Source organism: Ammospiza caudacuta, chromosome 2 (assembly GCF_027887145.1).
Source record: "Ammospiza caudacuta isolate bAmmCau1 chromosome 2, bAmmCau1.pri, whole genome shotgun sequence".
In the NCBI taxonomy this organism is placed as follows: Eukaryota; Metazoa; Chordata; class Aves; order Passeriformes; family Passerellidae; genus Ammospiza; species Ammospiza caudacuta.
Genome location: NC_080594.1, coordinates 105,853,601 through 105,874,137, shown reverse-complemented (window position 1 = coordinate 105,874,137; position 20,537 = coordinate 105,853,601). Strand labels below are relative to the sequence as shown.

Sequence of the window (20,537 nt, the reverse complement as noted above, 5' to 3'; positions counted from 1 at the left end):
CCTGCCCGCAAGGACCCCGAGCCATTCCCCTCTCCTGATCCCACGTATCAGGAGAAAGTTCCTTCACATCTTCACAAAGCTCTTCTACTCAAGCAAGCCTGTCACCCTCAGTTTCTGAGCATTGCATTGAAGTGGCTTTGGTGTCCAAAGACTTATTTTGAAAAGTGGTGTATGAAGTAAAAATTATCATTGTTTAGTCTGTGTGGCATGAGAAGATGTTGTTTAGAAGGTGGCAAATAAGGCTTTAAAGCTTGAAAGTAGAGAGATTTGGGACTCAGAAATGGTAATTTCACAGAAATGTTTTTGCAGGTGAGTATAGGTGGAGTGGAAAAAGGAAGAAATATTCCTTAAAAGGAGTTCACAAACTGTCAAGTCAAAAGAGCTTTAGCCAAGGATGAGTAAGATGATTTTCCAGCATATCATAGTTATAAACTTAGTGATGTGTTATTTCTGGATGATGTAATAGTTTCCATTTATAATCTCAGAATTGTTATCAGTGATTTTTCTATTTTATGAAATACAGTGAACACTTTAGAAAGAAATACATATTGGGCTTGCTGATTGTATAAGTAGAAACAAGTGAGAATTCTTCTGTCCAATTTGAGAAGATCCATTTTAATTTAAGGTTATAGTTCCTACACCTTTCTACCTCTCATGGAAAACATAAAAGCAGATAGAGTTAGAATTCTGAGTAGTGCCACAAGATAAGCCAACTTTAGTCATAATATATAATAAAAGTGATGCCCAGTACATCATCTATGTATCCTTGAATCCCTATAGATAAAAACATACTGATGTTGTTCTAGTTTGGGTCAGGTCATTGCAAGGATATTCAGATATGTCAAGTACTTGCAGATTACTTCGATGTCATGTTGGGGTGTGTGTTAAGTTTTAAGAAATAATCAGAAGTACTTTGTAAAAACTAATTCAGTCTTTGCTTTAAGGTAGTTCTGGTTTACTGACATTGCTTTCAAATTGTTTAAACTTCATTTTTACCATTTTCTTGTTCCTTAGGCAGTCAAATATCAATACTTATATACATCTGAAGTGTAAGGCAAGGCTTGCAGAAAACACTTCAAGTTAAATTTTGCTTTTTCTTCTGATTGCCACATCTCCTTCAGCCAAACCATTTCAATTCATCTTAAAGAGATGGTGTTAGTATATCCTTTTAATAGCTTTAACTATTACAGTTACAAGAGAACTATTTATTGAAGAGTGTTTAACTGGGTATAACAAATTAATGTTGTTTCAAGTATCTTCCTATGTACATTTTGGTTAAGATATTACTTGGAAGTTTAAAAATAGGCATATATGTATTTTAAGATCCAATAAAACTTGATTTTATGGAAGTGTGATGTTGAAATATTGATGTGCACTTTTTATATAGGAAATCATGTACTCTAGAATTTTGAGGCATAAAATTCAACAGATGGTTTCTAAAAGCCGTATATGATTTAGGGTCAGTTTGGATTTTAATTTTGTAGCTGAATAATAATCCCTCAGTAAAGTTTGAGTGATTGAGGGATCATAAGAAGAATTCTTAAACATAGAGTAAGAACAGTTTTTCACTAGAGGATTTATATCCCATCTCTAAATTTAGGCTATTTTTCTTGAATATTTTATTATTAAAGTAGTACTGAAAGCTCTATATTGACATCTGGATACTGATTAATAACTGACATGTTTTCATCAAATATTTCTGGACTAACTTGGTTCAAAAAGAAAAATAAACCTGTTTTCCCAGTCAGTTAAGTATAAAACATTTTTCTCATTCTTGTCAGGGAGCACCTAGATAAAGTTCTATAAAACGTGAGCTTTGAAATATTTATATTTTAATACTGTACAATTAATTTGTTTGCATTGATTCTCTGTTGTCTTCTGTTGGAAAACAAAGGGACTCTTAGTGTTAGGTATAGTGGAGAAAATTATGCTTGCGCCTCTCTTAAATTGACAGTGATATCTAATCTAGTCAGCTACTGTAAGGAAACAAGTGTTCTTTTCTACTGTCATTTTAAGTCTGTCCTGTCTTCATGCACACTGATGAAAGAAACAGCAGTGTGTGTTTCTGTTGTGTTCCAAACATGCAAAAATATGAGAATTCTTTGATTTGTAATTAGCACAATTGGCTCTGATTATTTTGATGCTCCTGACTAGGCTGCTGTCCTGCTTGCAATACTCCAGGACTGTGCTGCAGGTCTGTTCATAGAGTTTTAGTAGAAGAACATCCACCTCCTGTTTCTGCCCTTTCATCTGTGTTGCAGCCTGGGCTGCTGCTCACATCTTTCTTCTGCACCCCCTGGGTATCAGCAGGCACCTGCTTTCATTTTTCTGTTTTTCCTGTCAGAGACCAGGCATTTAACCTGGAGAAGAGAAGGCTCAGGAGCTCATCACCATATTCCAGTACTTAAAGGGTGTCTCCAAAGAGAATGGAAGCTTTGTCTTCTCAAGTAGCTACCTGGAGAAAGCAGAAAGGAATGGTACCAGGAGAGGCTTTACCTTGATAAAAGAAATAAATTTTTTTACAGTGCCAACAATAATCACTATAACAAGCTCCTGAGGGAAATGGTGGAGGCCCTATCACTGGATATTTTCAAGACGGGGCTGGCCAGGATGTTAGCTAATCTTATCTGGGCTCCTTCTCTCATGGAATATTTGACCAGATGGTTTTTTGAGGTTCTTTCTTCCCTGGGCAGTGCTGTGGTTGTATGAACCCACAACCCTTCAGAGCACAAACTCTAGAAAGCAACAAGCCAACTGCATATTTGCAGTACCCATACTGAAGTTTTGCTTACTGCAAAAGGGTTGATGTGATTTTTGTAAGGAAAGCCCGTGTATGGTTTCTCTGTGAGGCCTAGAGCTGCCCTGGGCCAGGAGTGCCTCATGGCTGGCAGAGGTTGTGCCAAAGCCCATGGACCTGTCCAGACCACCTCCCTTGTGAATGGAGTGGCTGGGTGTGGGGGAGAGACTTCCTGGTCCTGAAAAATGTCTGTTTTCTGGCTGTGGGCTTCTCAAGCTTCCCAAAACAGCAGGCACGTGTGGGGTGCATGGTCTGCTTGCAGCTGGTGTGCTGGAGCCAGCCCTGACAGCAGAGTGCTGCTGGCACTTGGCCTGCCAAGGATGGCACATCATCCCCAGCAATGCCTCAGGAGCTTCCTGGGGCACTTGGTGAGTCAGGGGAGGGAATGTCATGGGGGGTGCAGGACAGTTGTGCTGAAAGCTGCAGGAGCAGTGGGCTGGATGTGCAGATGGCATTCTCTTTGAGGGGTAGGGTTTTGAGGGGAAGGCAGGAGCTCATGCAGATTTGTGCTGAGGAGTGGGAAGGTGCAAGGCATGCCAGAAAAGGGGTGTGCATAGGCAGAGCCTGAAGGCAGAGAGCTGCTTTTGATGTAATTTGAATTATTTCAGAAAAAGAAGGGGAAAGGTAGGGAGAGGACATCCTTATCTATTTCTTCTTCTCTCTAATTTTAAGAGAGGAAAACTGCTTAGAATGAGGAGAAATTGCAGAACTCAGCATACTGGTACTCTCTACAGCCAAACTCCATGAAGGTGGAAACAAGTAATTATTGGAATACAATACAGGTAATGATCCTAGAAGCATTCAAGTGTCTTCTCAGAAGCATTGTATACATATTTGAATTTCTCAGGTGTATGTAAATGCACCTTGTTTTCCTTGCTAAATAAAGTCTAAAAATAAGCATAGGGTAACACTCACCACCACTGAAGCTTAATGTGTGTATTGTTCTTTACACATCAAAATTCAGAACCTGGCTATAACATGTTCAGTGCTGCCCATTTGGCCAATTCCCAGTCTGCCTTGCACGAGGAGGTTGTGACAATAATTTTTTCATTGATACTTGAGAGAACTTTCCTGTCCTTAAGACTATTTCCAAGCCAAGGTGCTCACCAATTTTCAAGGTTGAATAAGCCTGCCATAAGATCTCCAATAAATAAACAAGCACAAGTTTGAAAAGATAGATGTTCACACAGCACTACTATTTATAACTCTGTTTATAGGAAACTGTTCCAGTTCTCATGGGTTTTGTTTTTCGATTTCTGTCCTCCCCCTTCAACCATATATATGTATGTGGGAGGAATCTTATTTATCTAGTCACACATAAATCTTTTTCTGAATCTCACTATTTACTCTTCATGCTGTAAATCATTTTAAAATGGCTGAGTAAGAGCTAATCCAGTCTTTGGCTCTTCATGTAACAGTCAACACTTCTGACAGGTCTCTGCCATGAAGAAAAGTAATCTTAATTATGTGCTCGCTATATAAGGTATATATATTTTTGCCTAGAAAGACAGTATTTACAGAGTGCTGCTTACTGATTCTTCTGTAGAAGTTAGCTTTGTATAAATCACAGCAATCAGCCTATTAATTTTTCACAAAGTGTGGAAAGTGCTTAGACAAAACCTGCATCCACTTCCAGTGAGAGGAAGGAAGCTCAGCTACCAACATCATTAGCTGCAGATGTATTTGTTCAAAGTAATTTTGAATGCAACTGAATAGCCTCTAGTCACACATTTTTTATATTCATGAGAGGAGGGAGACATATATGATCTCTTCAAATAGTGTTTAGGAATGTTGTCTTTGAGATTATCATGCTGTTTGCTTAAGTGGTTGTCAGAAACATCCTTGAGAGCTCCTCTTCAACAGAGAGAAGAAACCATTGTGACTTGTTTGCAGCAGGGGCGGTTACAGACAAGGCTCAGGAGAGGCTGTACTTCACTTTTTATTCAAAATAAGCCCTGCAGAGTGTTTTCTGAAAACAACTCTTAGTGCTGGCTGTGGTGTTGCAGTTGAAAAGAAGAATGATTTTGTTTCCCTGCTGTTGTCTCAGCTGCACTGTGCAGGATATTGTCTCCCATCTGGCTAGATCTTTATGATATTAATAAGGAGATTTTGCAAAGCAGGCTGATTTCATTTTCACCTGGAGTGCTTCCCATTTTCAAACTGAAACCTTTCATATTTCCTCCTGGTTCTACCTTTATCAATTTCAGAACTTGCTGTGTTTGTATGGGGTTGTCCTGTTTTGTTTTGTTTTCATTAATATGTGGCTCTTTAACTGGGTTTTGATAGACTATCACCTTGGACTTTTAGACCTGCAGATTTTATTAGGCAAGTAGCCCTGATCTTTTAGCTGAACTGCCATTTTAGCTGAACTGGATTACATAGGGTAGGAATCTGCCCTTCAGCAGATGTGTGTTCAAAACACCCTTCATCCTAAGTCTTGCTTTTTAAGGTGGCAAAATAAAAATACCTGATGATTCTTGTGGACATTCCAGCCTTTAGTTTGGGGAAGTGTTGATGAGAAGTATGTCCAAAAACTTAGGAAGAAGGTGAGGGATAAATACAAAGTGAGGTGGGGGAACCCAAAACATAGTTGTGTAGGTTTAACATTTTCTTTTCCCTGAAATTGTTTTTATCTGATCACTTCTCACTTATTAAGCTGGAGTGGCTGCTGGTTTCTTGGGATGTGCATTGCTGAGCAGAACTTTTCCTTCCCTTCTGTTAGCAGCTGGGGGCCTCTGTGCAGTGAGCAAATGGATGGTTTCCTGGCTTCTGGGTACTTGTGCACCAGCAGCCATCTCTGCATGTTAGAATTGTTTATTTATGAACCTCTTTTATGTATAAAGTACCCAGCATGATCATAGGCATGGGTAGTGGGCATGTGTTACTTACTAAGATAGAAATAGAAGAATGTAATAATGTCAGTACTAAACAGTTTAATTTTCTGTCAAAAGTACTTCACACTTTATAATCCTCTGTTTAAAAAAAACAAGAGAGAGAAGTAAATATCACTATGCAAACCTTGTTTTGTTTTAAACCAATTCACATAACAGTTGGACTTGATGAGACATTTGTGTTTAAAAGTACCTGAAACCTGGTACACTACTTGCTATTGACATAGCTATTGTTTTACTCAGTTGTTATCTATCTAGTGGGCTGACTAGTCACCCTATTAGCTTTTTTTTATTTTGTTGTGGTTTAATTGCTGTTGTTTTATGTCGTGAAAAATCACCCTATTTTATGTCAGTCAGTGATTCTTGGAAGCCAGAAGTGGAAAAGATCATGCAGGTTTCTGTGGCAGTAAAAGGGATGAGAACTCAAAAGGAGCCTGGGGGAAAGTCAGTGTTTGTTGATCCTGTGGTTTCACAGGGCTGTTCAGTGATGCTGTGCAGCCTGGGCTCTCCATGTTCAAGGAGGGAGGTCCTGGGCTGTGAGGAACAGAGATGTGGAGCTGAGCACTTTGGCAGTTCTCTCATGTGAAACAAAGGAGCAATTCAGAGTTTTGTGCATTGGCAATAGTGCAGCACAGTTTCTGTGCTCTGTCCCCAGCACTGCAGAGTGGGCATGGCAGTGCCAGGCCAGTAGGGTGGTCTCTGAACCAGGGACCAGCTGGAATGGGCTGGAGATGGGGTACCAGTGACTGAGCCCAGAGGAACAGCCAGTCTGCAACTTTGAGTCCATCCATGGGGCACCGGCCCCTTCTCCGTGCCAGAGGTGTCTTCAAGGGAGTGATGGCCTGTGTAAAAACCCTCTTAATGAAAGAGTTAGTGTGGAGGGAGATGGGTGCAAGGTAGTGTCAGTGTTTACCCCAAACTCTGGCGCAGTCCAGTAGATCTGATACTGCATGGGTGGTCAGGGAGCTTGGACTGTGGCTTTTGTGGGGATCCTGAGGTCCTGGTGTGTTTTGGGTTTTGTTTTGCTGGCAAATTCCTTTGGATTGACCCCTTCTGTTGTTCATTGTCTGTGCAGTTTGTAAACAGTACAAATTTGAAATTGAGGGGTTTCCAAGTAACTTTAATACCTTTAGCAGCTATTTATCACTTGTAATTTAGTTTGCATTGCATAATTTATGGGAAATTATTCAGTCAATAATATGAAACTTAGTTGCTACGGCCCATTTATTTTTGAGGTATAACATAGCAAAAGGACATGTTTATATGTAGTAAATCCTAAATAACTATATTGCAAACAGCAAAAAAAGTGATGAAAAGACAGTCTAACTTGAATAAACCTGGTAGATTGCTGGAAGATAAGGAATTTAGTCAGTTGATAATTATATGTTATTTCCATAATTGTGTTGCAGATTTGCACCAGTTTATCCCTGAGGTATAGCTGAGAAGATTTTTTAAATAAAACTTCTTCAGTTTTGTAGGATCCAGAATAGGAATAGTTTTAAATAATTGATTATGTTCTTGATATGAGGAAAGTTTTGTATGTGTCTCTACTCTGTAGCTGTAATGTCAGCTCTGGCAGCCTGAGAGGTGAACAGTCTCACTGGAAACCACAGTGAAGGGGAAAGATAAAGAATAATTTTAAATAGATACTCATACACTGAATTACTGAACATGCAAGATTTAATGGTGCAAATGTCCTGAAGCATTATATAAAACTAGAACTTTCTTACAGATTTTGTGACATAAAAAGAAAAACAATCAGGTAGGAAATAACATAGTTTGAGATTTAGTGTTGATATTTGGGCAGGGAAAGGTGATGAGACAGGTTGTTACAAGAATTAAACCAATTGTTTTACTATTTTGGGGTGCAAAGTTTTAAGCTTTTGACTGTAAATTCCTACATTTTGCTGCCAAAAAAGCTGTGTTTGTTTTATTTGCAGGATCAGTCAGGTTAAATTTTCTGCCAGCAATTGTTTTATTAAAACCACAACTGCAATACATCAGAAAAGGGGGAGAGGGAAGAACAAAGAATAAGAGAAAATTAAAAGGTAAATTTTAAACAGAAAATACCAGCTAATCCATATATAAGCTAATTGTAGACTTACAAAGTCTGAACACACATTAGAAGGAATTAAGCCAACTAGACTCTATCTTCCAAAATGTGTAATTATGTTGTATTGCAAGTAGATAATTTAATTGCTAAATCATCATTCAAGTGTTTTCTAAATGAATTAGAACAAAGTATTGTCTGCCAAGGCTGTGTGACCTTCAATTCCTCGCATTCATCATGCATTTATCTCTATTGAAGAGCTTGCTTTTATCCCCACAAACTCATCCACACCACGTGCTACTGGACTATGTCATAGCATTAAATAAATCTGTGTGCCAAAAGAGCCAGGCTCTGTGATTAGATTTGGTGGATTCAGTGTGGCATCCCACACAGGAGAAGGCTGAGTGAAAATTCAGCCACCATCAACCTTCATACATTTGTGCTGCTGTTCACTTGTGCAAGTAATTATCTTTGTTTCCTTTTAGAGCTTGGTATGTTTCCTGCAAGTATTTTTTTCAAACTCATCTGTCAGCCTCCACTTTTTTAGCCAAACAGTGATGTTTTGATGAACTGCAAGCACTCAGTTTCTCGTTTTGCTTTTTATAAATAACCCAAAAGACACTATCACTGAAAATTATTCTGCCATTATTGTTGGTCAGTTTATCTTGGCAGTTTAACATTGTGACACTGGATTAAGCTTTTTTTATGGTTCCCATCTTATATCTTGTCTCTGCCTTTCTTTAAGCTGTCAGTTTAAATGTCAGGCAGTTAATTAGATAAATATCAGTATAACATAACATCATATGTCTTTTTCCTGAAATATTTAAACTGTGTGTTTAAATTTGTTTTTTGGCTAATCTATGTCCTCTCATTTTTATTGTTAGCTTTATTCTAGGTGAGTTATTCAGAAAATTCAGGAGAAGCTAGAGATTTTTCTCTGAACTATTAGGTTATAAAAAAACATAATATGGAGATTTCTGTATTTGTTCTTTGTAGAAACTTCCATGAGTGTTAATAGATTTTTTTGAGTTCTTGTGGGTTTTCTTTTTACTCAAGGCCATCATGTTGTGAGTAGCTGAGACCTTGAAGATAGAAAGCCTTTATTGATAGGGCATTGTGTACTTAATATGCTGTATTTCTGGAGAAATGCAAATGAATAAGGATTTTGATGCAGGTTTTAAGTGTCTTGCTACAATTTCAAGAACTCAGTTGTCTGTATTTCTTGAAAAAAAACTTAAATGTAGAGGATCACATCTGTTTGTCTGTCCATCCTTTCTTCCCACCAATAATTAGCTGTTGAAGCCATTAGTCGATGTCAAACAAATTTGTCATAAATGACAGTCTAAAGGATGCTATGTTCCCACAAAGATGATCAAACCAGATGATGCCACAGAATGCAGGAAAGCTCATCCCTATATCACATGGCCTAAAATTCACCACTTTCAGGAGAGAATTGTTTATGAATGACCCTGACCTCTGAGAACACCTCAGTAGAGAAGCTGGTGTCAAGGCACAGCCCTGTAAGAAAGGAGGCTTTTCAGTGCCCTGTAGAGGCTTGTCTGAAGTAACGTGTTTGCAGAATTTAAATTACCAGAAAAATAAAAATCTGTGGGCCAGATTTCCAGCTCTGCCCTTATTTATGAATGAGAACAAAAATTTGCTTTGCAAAGTGCTACAAAATCATGTGTGAGAGTATACAGAGGCAGAAGGATTAAAGTAATAAAAAAAATTTTAGTCTTTGAACCAGATAGCTTTTCTTATACTGTGGTGGAAGACCCATATGAGCCTCTTAAGAGACATCTGTCATTTTGGACAAATATAAGCTACATTTTTTTTTTTCCTTAGATATTTAAAGTCATGTTCTGCTTGTTTTGTGCCCAGAAAGCATCTGGACACGGATGTTGAATTACTGACTCTAGCACTTAGATGCCAGCTTTGGACTTTGTCCTGAATCAAGTCAGTCTTCTCCAGCTGGCTGAAGCATCAACAGAAATACTCCAAGAAATGTTGTTCTATAAGTATCTGTATTTTCTTTAAAAATTAAGTGCTGGGCCAGTGTGTCTCATCTTTGAAATGAATTCTGGTAACAGTGGAAAGAAAACACTGTGCTTATAGAGTGTACATGGATGTGCAAGGGCCTGTTTGTGTCTAAAGGCTCTAAGATGCCTGTGCCATGGGAACACCATGGTTCTCCCCTGCTCCTGCACAGGGGTTCCCTGAGCCAGGGCAGGGCAGACTTGTCACAGCCCTGAAAGCTGCAGTTGTTGACTGGAATATGAACTCTTCTCTCATCTTGTTCCTCTGTGGGCCACAAAGGTCACAGAAGAAGGTAGGAGACACCAGTGCAAAATGAAGTTTCCCTTCATCCAGTGTTGCCACACATCACTGTGAAAGTTCAGATGAACTTTGACAGAAAATGCTGAATACAGGATCTGATCTCTGTGCTAATGCTCCTTACTGCAGAGCTTGGTGACCCACTATGTTTTAATTGGCCTCTTTGGGTTGGCTTCAGTGTGCTGTCAGGCCTGTATCAGTGTATGCTTTCATCTTAGCTTATCATTTAAGCACTTTGTGTACAGTTTAGTCATTTTATTTTCTGATTTATCCTATAATTTTATAGATTTTTGTAAATTTTTGTAAATGCTCCAGATTCTTACCCGGAAAAAGCCTTCTTTCTGAGATTTGAAAAATCGGTGGATGCATAATCCACTCACCTCTCTTTTGTGGAAAGTTTGAGTTTGGTAAATTATCTTTATAATTCTGTAGGTTAAGAGCTCCATGAATAACGTGATTTGTGTTCTGAGTTTGCATAAACAGCTAATATAAATTATACTGGAACTCTGAATAATCCTCTGAGAAATTAGGGATTAAACACAGATGTAGGTTTTAGGGTGCTAAAAAGGCAGACGTAATCTTTTTTACATTTGGTAAGATATTGACTCTCCAAATAAATTCCACTAAAGAACATCGGTTCACATGACTCGTTCAAGGGATGCAGAAATGTTCAGCCTTATTTGTGTGTCTGTCCATCTCCTTGCTGTCTCTTGCCCTTGAAAAATAATCTTCCAAGTACTAACCTAATAGATCTAAGGTCTTCTGTTTCCATAAAATGCAAACATTGTCAGAATGGAGCAGGATTTAGGCAAGGTGGATGGGTCCCAACATGGCTCAGTTGTCACTGTTCCCTCACTGACCTGGACTCCTTCAACACCAGCCCTGTGCGCAGATGGGCTTACCTGGGTCAGTGTTAAGGCAGTTTTTACTTTGGCATATTTCCTAAACTTCTAGAAGCTCCAAGTAATTCAGATCCTTTCTTTTCAGATCCCTTTCAAGGGTAAGAGTGGAATGAGGTTCTTGCTTTTGGAGCTCTGCCCTTCAGGAGGCTTGATTGGTTTCTAACAGAGGCAATTAACAGTTTGTGTGCATAGTGGCCAATATTAAATTGTTGGACCAAGAACAATCATAATAAATAATTGTTCAGCAATGCATACATATGTACAAAAGGATGTATGTAAATGTAATATTTTGTTCTCTGGGGCAGAGAGGTTGCCAGCACATGGTCAGATCTCAGCAGTGTTTTACAGGTGGACCTGCAGGCACTGAAAGCTTTGTGCTTGGAATTCCTTGAATGTCAGAAGCTCACAGCTAAAGCACAAGTAGAAAAGTAAGCAGAAATCCCAACAAGGACATTAGCTCTTGATGAAAGACCTAGAATGATTAGTTTCTCAGAGGAGACTGACTGCATAAATGCCAGAGGGAAAAAAAATCATGTTCTGGATTTAAAAGGGTATTTGGAGCCCACTACTAAATTATGTGCATTATTAAGAATTATGTGTAGGGGCCAAGACTGGGGAATACAAAACCAGGAGCTGTGTGGAATACACTTTGATGAAACTATATGACTGTATGTCCGTACATAACGTTATAAACTTCAACTCTGTTGGTGTAGTTCATTTACTAAAACACAAGAAAAAACTTTGAAGCAAACATTTAATTGTTAAAGCTTTTCTTCCATATGAGGATTTACTGTGCATTTTCCTAGAATAAATTGTTTTGATTTTGATAGTCAATGGGTGTTCTCCCTGAAATAAATGACTGGGAAATATAATTAGTGTGAAGCACAGCAAAAGCAACATTTTAACTGTTGCTCCTGAGCTTAGCCAAGTCCACAGAGGATGAAGTTCACTTGATCATGTGTGCTGTGGATTAATCAGCTTTGCTGCTTTTTATTTTGGAAGCTTTTGCCAAATCACAGGGAAAATGTGCTTTCTACGTCTGATGCTGGAAGCTGCTTCTATTTGGAATAATACATTGTTTCAGCAATGCTTGAGGTGTGGGTAGAGCAAAGTGGAGGTTATGTAGGTCAGTCCTTGATAGCTGCATGTAGTGTTGGTAAGTCATCAACACTTTCTTTTGATATATATATATATATATGTATAAATGGAAAATTGCAAATGGATTCTTCTTTTGTTAAATGCTTTGTATTCACTTTGCGGACCATAAAGAGCAGAACTAAAGCATCCTGAAACTTTCTCCAAATCTTCACTCATGGAGGACAGAGTATAGTGGTAGATTAAGGTAATGTTAACAATTTAATTTTACTATCTAGGGAAAAAAATTTCATCGTGCTGGCAACACGTCACGCCTCCGTAAGCATTGTTAGGAGTCAAGAGTGTTTTCTTGGTTCTCTAACTGTATCTTTGCTGCAGCTCAGAGCAAATCCCAAAGCACCAGTGTCTCTTTTGCAGTTTCTATTAAATAAGACTTGAAATGTCAAACAGACCTAGTAAAAAGAATCTGCAGAACAATCCCTGTACATACATGTGCAGTTGGAAGGTTGGTGGTCTCTGTTGCTCTGTAAAAATTGCCACCTCTGAAGTGGTCATGCACCAAGCCTCTGTCGCCCAAGTGTGAGCCTTTGATTTGTAGATTTTTCTTTTGTTTTATCATTTCTTCTGGGATTGTCTTAAATATTTTTAAGGACAGTTTCTGAGAGCATACTGACAAATCCTTATAATTTTCACTTCAGGCTCCAAAAGAAAACTTTCTGGGTGAAGTTGATTTAGAAGCAAGGTGAAAATTTTTGTCATGCTTTAGTTTGGGTACCTAGTCATAGACATAGATGTTAATTACCAGTTTGATTACAGGATTTTTTAAAAAGCTTTATTGGCTGCCCCATCTGCAGACAGTCATTTTGCTGCAGAGATCCATGGCCTGCAAAGAGGCTACAGTGGAAGGCAGGATGTACAGGGACTGCTGGGGTTTCCTCCAAAATGCTGTCCTGTGACCCTTGAGTCAGCTGAAATTAGAGATTTGCAGCTGCTATGGACTGGTGCTGTGAGCAGGAGCTTTGGCAGCACAGGAATGGCCTTCAGCAGTGCACTTCAGTGCCTTGAGCTGGGCAGCTTGACATGTTCCAGGTAGCTGCCACAGTGGGGAAATCCTTCCAGCTTCCCTCTTGTCTGTGAAGCTAAATTGGAAGGCTGGGTGCTGCTGTGGGGTGCCTGGCCTGCGGGTGGAGGCAGGACAGCCCCCCCTGCAGAGAGGAGGGTTGCTGGGGCTGCTTGGCCACAGAGCCTGAGGACAGGAGCTGAGCCCAGCGTGCTCCAGGTTACCTGGGTGCTCACATCTGGGAGCTCTCTGTGTTCTGCAGACAATATTGGCAAGTACTGGCTCCTGCACCCCTTGGCTTTAAATGTGTTTAGATGTGCAGAGTGAGGTGCTGCTGGGAGGGTTGGGTCAGGTGTTCAGCAGGACAGTGAGCTCTGGTGCCCCCAGTGCAGCCCCTCAGGGCAGCCCAGCTCAGCTCCTCACCCACCAGAGGCTGCCCAAGGCTCCCCCAGCTCTGCCTGCCTGGGCACAGGGGAGCAGCTCAGGGCTGCCTGCCTTCGGCTGTCACTGGAGAGCGCAACACAGCAGTGACATTTGAAAAACCACCAAAGCATGAGATCACTATTCAGTGCCACACACCAGCAAAGCCAATTAACTTGAGCAGGAAGTGGGGTTTAATGTGCATTTGGGGATTACAAGCCAGTGGAGGTGGGAGAAATGGGTACTTACAGTCCCCATCTGCTCTGCTTGTGCTAAAAATAGCTGAATTTCTCAGTGAGATGCTACTGTTTCACTAAGCTCTGGTTATCTAATACCTAATAGTCAATATATAACATCAGCAGATGTTGATACATAGATGTGTATTGTCAGTCCAGAAACTTTTAATTAGAAATTGAATTGTACTAGACTACACTATACACATAAATACAGCTATACATGTTCATGTGTGTTAAATTTGAGAGAAAGACACTGTAAAGCACTGGTTAAACCTTCTGACTCCTTTCTGCCTGAGAGATTACAGAAGCGCATAAATAAAACATCAGTGTAGAATGCACATTGGACAGAGTGCTGCTGACTACACCTATGCACTATAGATCCAAAGCTTTTTTCCTTTTGGTAACTAAAATTGTTACAAATAAATGGAATTTCTTTCATTTTGATGTATATGTTCCTAAAATGAGGCTGTTCAGATTGAATTTAGTGTGATGGAGAAACAATTCTATCTGATCCTATAAAGTTTCCCTTAGATAATTTGGACAAAATAACTGTGACCTGAGGTCTGCTGTCTTCCACTGAGGCTTTTTCTTGCAAAAGTCAAAGTACAGTGAACCAGGCAAGTGATGTCTACAGTACTTATAGCTACTCTCCTTCCAAAAAATGAATTTTCCATTCAGTATGATAGTACATGAGTGATAGGACCTTTTTTCAGATTTGGGTGGGGTAAGCATGGGCTTCCTGATCCTAACAAGGTATTTCGATATCTTCTGTTTTAACACAAGTCATTCTGCTGAAGTCAGTGAAACTAGTCTGTGCAAGTTTACCAATGCATAAACTGCAAATACAAGTTGGGACTATTGCTGATTCAGGAGATAGGCAGTAAGTGAATGAAAGAAGAAAAGTATTTCAGCCATGGGAAAAAATTTTCAATTTGAAATGTTTATAGCTTTGGGGTTCATAGGTTTGCTTGTTGTTTTAGTGTAAAATTTCAAGCTAGTGCCACCTTGGCAAACCCTAGAAGTTTCAGAATGTTAATTGTGGATCAGAAACAGTATTTTTGGTGAGGTTTTTTGTTGGTTTGTTGTTGTTTGTTTGGGTTTGTGTGTGTGTGTTTGTTTGTTTTTATCCTTTTCAGAATGCACAGTGTTTCCTTCTAGAAAGTTGCTGGGCAGGCTGCAGAAAGGAAGATCCTGCCTGTAGATGCCACATGGGTCTGGGGTCTAGGGCTGTTTGAAAAACAGAGCTGTAAATGTTCATGTGTGTTAAATCTGTGAGAAAGACATTGTCAAGAACTGGTTAAGCCTCTGGACTCCTTTCTGCCCGAGAGGTTGTGGAAGCACATGAATAAAACATCAGTGTAGGAAACAGTGGTACTGCTTGGTATGGGCTGTGGGGGGCTGTATAGCAGGGACTTGTTCAGTAAACTAAATAAATAATAACACTAGATTAATTATATAGTGTTTTCATAAGTAAAAGCATTCTGCCAATGTATGTCACCATTCTCTGAGTGCTCTTGAGGTGCATCTGCTGTGTCTGCCTCATACTGGAGTCTCCTTGGGGCACTCTTAGGGCTGCACACACATCTGTACACAATCCCATGGAGCTAATTAGGTGTCTGTGGGCTCGTGCAAAACTGAGAACATTAATATTTTAGCAATTTTTTCCTCCCCATGTAGTAATTAAGATATTTATGTTAATATATGTGATGACAAAATGATGTATTTATATTCTGTGTATTGTTTCAAGGTTATTTGGCCAGCATTTTGGAACAATTTCACCCAAAACTTAAATAAACATACCAGTAGGGTATATTTTGCTACTGCAGTCTTTGTGTAAGTATGTTTTACAGCTGAAGTTCTTCATTCAAATGGATAATTTTAAAATGCAGGGTGGGGAGCAGGAGCATAAGGCAGGTGTCCTTGTTGTTTAACCAGAGCATGAAGTCCCCAACAGCTTCTCTGTTCTATCTGCCAGGCCACCTCAGACAGTTAGCCTGGGGTTCTGAAATGTCACTGTGTTTGGCAACTGTTTGTCTTTAATGACTTCATCCACTTAACATCTTTATAACAACAAATAACCATCCTGGTATTTTAATTAGACAAAATGGACAATGCTCCTTTTTCTTTTCTGGTTATATTTGAAATCCAGCCTGGCAAATCTAAAAATAAAATTAAGTATCTGAAACTGGGGGAATTCTGATTCTTTGTAATAAGATTTTTGAATGCCATAGAATAAAAAGCTTTTTAAAGAAAATGTGAAAAAGATAATTGTCAAAAAGGACAATTCACTAAATCTTACTGAACCTACCTGCAAAGCTCTTGTGGTGTTTGCATGTTGCCTCTACCTGAAAACCTCTCAGCTTTAAAATTAAAATCTACAATAAGTGCCTTTTGCCAATAGAAATTGCCATCTATGTACAGTCACACACAGCTTTGTAATTCTTTTCCCCCTCCAAGTACAGTTAATAGCTGAAAACCTGAACATTTCTTCAATCAGGAATACCCAGAGGGAAACAATGACAGGTGGAAAATGTCTGTTCATTATTGTCTCAAAGAACAGTCCCAAGAGAGACAAAGCAGATTTCAGGGAGCAAAATGTCAATTTTATAGATGAAGATTGTTTGAAACAAGAGTTTGCCAGCAGTGCAGTGGGTGTAAGTGCAGTGGTGACCCAAGCAAGGCTAACCATTGGCAGAACTGCATCCAAACTGGGAAATTTCACAGATTCAGCAGCATCACTGCATATTGTGGCAAAGGTCTGAAAGTGCTGGACAATGTCAGGTAGAATGGACAAAGGTGTAAATGTCCTGAATGTGGTCATGCGGGATGGCCAAAGGTCTCGGTGTGTGGAACACTGCTGTGTAGAGCTGGTCTCAGATGCCCAGCTGACATTTCTTCTGTCATGGTGCCCAACAAGGATTTCAATATCTGCTGTGTATAAATATTTTGTGAAACCAAATACCATGGGGTATTAGAGAGGATAGATGGGGGTGTGGGTTCAATAACAAAATGGAAAAAAAATTAATAGAAACCTTACCTGCTGACAATTACTCAGGTGTGAATTTCAGGAGAGGAGCTGCCCAAGCAGCCTGTTGGTCCTTTTGAAATGTAGCCTCAGCTTCCACTAACCTAATTGTCCTACTTGGGTACTTGTTTTCTCACCAAAAACAGGATATGGATTTTAAAAGACAGAGCTTGCTATGTCTCATCAGGAGAGGACAGCCTTCCTCTGTCTTGAGCAGCCACCAAGAGGCTTCACAAGCAGGATGTGGAGCAGAGCAGTGTGTGTGGACATGTTCTGGCACTGTTTCATCAGTCTGAATAGGTTTACCTTGCCCATAAAAAAGACTTGAAGCAGTGATTAACATGTTGGGTTTTAGTTCTGTGAATATTTATTTTCAGGGAACATGGAAGTATTTGAAGGAGTCCTGCAGCATCAGCTGTTACATTATTGCTGCAGGTCTGCTGCTGACATTCGAACTGGTTTTATGTTATGGTCTTTTTCTTTAGAAATGCTCATTGTAACAAAGTCCCAGATGAACAGCTAGCCCTCCTCAATCAAAAAATGAGGCACAATCTCAAGGAATTAGCCCAGTGCCTAAGAACATGCCTTAGAGAGTGGGGACTCTGCAAAGGACTTTTGGGGAGGGCTGGGAGATAGAGTAATAAGCAGAAGCAATTTGTACGTGTGCATTTCCTGAGAGTAAAATCTTGGATCTTATTATTTGAGCAGTTTCCTTATTCCTCTGCAAGTCTGGGAATAAACATTTATTAGGGAATTTTCTGCCAGTATCCCTTTGTATTCATTCCTCTGGTTGGCAGAAGAACAGCCAGCCTGCGTTTATATCCTGACTCTTAAACATGTTGTTAACGTGCCTCTCTAAGTGAGGGATCAGAGGCTTAGCTGTAAATATGAGGAAGGCTCAGGATAAAGCTGCGTATACAGACTTAACCCGAGGTCACAGCTCAGTGAGAGCGCCTTTGCCGTGGGGTTTTGTTGTTCATTGAGACCTTCTCCTGCCCTCTGCTGGCAGTTCCCTGCTAGGGCACAGGGATGCCTTTACACTATTCCCGGGATAGTTACCTGTGCCAGCTTGCTGCTTGCAGTCTGCTTTGCCAAAGGGATTTGAATTCCTGTCTTTAATGAAATTCCTTACCACAGGTAACTGCTGTGCCCACTGCATTTATAATGCTATCTGAATGTTATATGAAGATGCATAAAGTACAATCATTTTAGTCTTTGAAAATCATCTCAATGTACAAGCGATCACCCAGGGTTCAGTTATTCTGTCCTTCAAAACTCTATTTACTTTCTGAAGTAAAGTTTCTGTTTTTTGGCAGGCATGCTGATTTGCCAAGTCAAGTACTTGTGTTCAGAAATGCCAGCATTGATGATGCCTGTGCTATTTTAATGCTACTCTTGCCATCTTGTGTTTGATGCCTGTATGTATTAGAATGCAGTTTTCCTCCACTGTTTTATTGGTGGGTTGGGGTTTTTTTCATGTTGGTGTATTGCATATGTAATGATCATAATTCCATGTATTTGTAGTTTCACCTGTGACATAGCCAAGTGTGGAATGCTGTTCTCCAGAAAGCCTTTAAGTATAGTTTTGTCTACTTTTCAGTTTCAGAAAGAGAGTGCAAGAAGCACTAATAACTTTGAACTTGGTTCAACTCTTATGCTGTGAATGAATAAGCAAAGGGACCTAAAAGGAAAAAGTGTAATATATATGTAAGAACAGGCAAAATAAAAATTGTACAGACTGTTTCAATTTGGATACATTCTCGTTCCTTTAATATTTGACATCACAACTTTGATCATCTTATAGTATTTTCTGAATTGGGTTGAGATATTCAAATGCTTGAGAATGCCAACCTGAAAAATTGTGCATCAGCTTTGGATAGCAATGGGGTTGTGACCAAGGCTTTTAGACCCACTTTTACACTTTTCACTTTTGTGTTTGTGAAGCAATCAAAGTAGAGATGAGTTAGCTGTGATTTTATTGATAGGCATAATGGGATGCATTTTTGCTGGTGGATTTCTGAGATAGTTACTGTAAGCCAGGAGAGTGATGAGAATCAGTGCAGGAGTTTGTGAACATAGTTCATGGACATGAACTCTCTTGCTTCCTTTCCATCCCTCCATTTATCCCCATTCTATTTTCTGTACTTTAGGTTCCACCTCTCCATCTGAGTTACATCCTTTGCCACAGAAGACCATAACTCATGCCTCGGTTTGTTTCTTTCCTTCTCCTGCCTCCTTGTTACCAAGCTCAGTCTTCTGTCTTTGGGCTTTTGATCCACCAGAATTTCGCATCCCTCTGCTGCTTCTAGAACGAGTTGTAGGTTTTATGTTTGTTTGACTTTAAGGCCACTGAAAAGCTTTCCATTGGAGCTGTAAAATACCTATGCTGATTCACCTTCTTGCCTATTTACTGCAGGTCCTTTCAAAGCAGTAACAAACCTTTGCCATAGCTGCCTTACTGAGCTGCCACCTCTTGTCTCCTTCCTCCTTGTCGAATCTGAAAATAAATGTCAGCCAAGTGAGCAAGCAAGTGGACTAGTATAGAAGTAGGATGAGTCTTTGGAAATAAATAAATAAATATGTATTTGACCCGCAAATTGAGTTGTAATTAACCAGCTGGGAGCTATAATCACATTTTTCCAGGGACCTGGCTGCCTTCAGGTAATTGCAGTCTGTGTGTGCTGAGGAAGATTAGAGATGGTCTTTGAAGGTGCTGCTTGGGGAAAAAGCAAGCTGTTATTGTAATGGGGGACAGCTGAGACCTGCCTTTGTCACTGAGGCCACTGAGGCTGGCTTTCAGCTTTCCTACACAACTGTGCATTTTAGAGAAAGGTACTTCCTATGCAAAATCCTTGCTCCCACAGACAGGATATCTTTGGAAAGGAACCTGCAAGTGTGATGTTTCAGGAAGGTAGTTGGGGTTACAGTCTATGTAAATTTTCCATTCATATTTATCTGAAAAAAATTAACAGATGCAGTTCTCAGAGCAAAAGGAAGGGGACCTAATTAGAATTCAGTAACTCAGTAGGGAGCCCAGATAATGACTGCAAATGATGTAAACTGTGCTGTGAGACACCATGCCTGTTTGCACTGCTTACACCTCAGGAGATCCTGAGCAGAGAGGGAAGGGAGGGCACTGGAGGTGTTTTAAGAGAATGCCATCCCCTGGATGGTCTGTCAAGGTACTCACTGGTGACCTTTTTCCTGCTGTTGCAGAAGGTCCATCTTAGGTCCCTTTGATGCTTGTTCCAGGGCGTGAAGGCAGGTGACCCTGAGGCACCTGGTGTGTCACACTCTGCCTTCCTGCCTCCTTAAATTGGGCTTTTCAGCTGCTCATGCTGTGCTGGGGTGTCTGAATCCCAGACACATCCTTACAAAACATCCTTAGGCAACCTAGACAAGTATCTTACTTTTAGATACCAACTCCAGGAGGAAACAAAGTGTTTCCTGCCTGGGAAAGAGGGCAGCAGGGCTGCTGCTTCTGTAGCCTCATCCAGCAGTAATTGCCGGTTGTTGAAATGCTGAGCAAGCAAGGAAACTGGGGGGCTGTAGTCAGCCATAAATATAAAGGCTGGGACTCCATAGCTGCTCACTGCTTTTCTGAGCTACCTTTTCATACCTAGCCAAAACATTTAAAATGAGCTTGTTAACAAAGATAAATGCATGTTTATTGCATCCTTACCCTTTTTCCCAAGGAAGTTTCAGGTTCTGAAACAAACACTAACAG

At 40.0% G+C, this 20,537-nt stretch overlaps 1 protein-coding gene across 4 annotated transcripts in view; it reads left to right on the top strand.

Annotated features, from left to right (window-relative positions):
* Window positions 1-20,537, top strand: part of MAP7D2 (MAP7 domain containing 2) — an 81,254-nt gene that overhangs the window by 23,967 nt on the left and 36,750 nt on the right. The window lies entirely within an intron of this gene.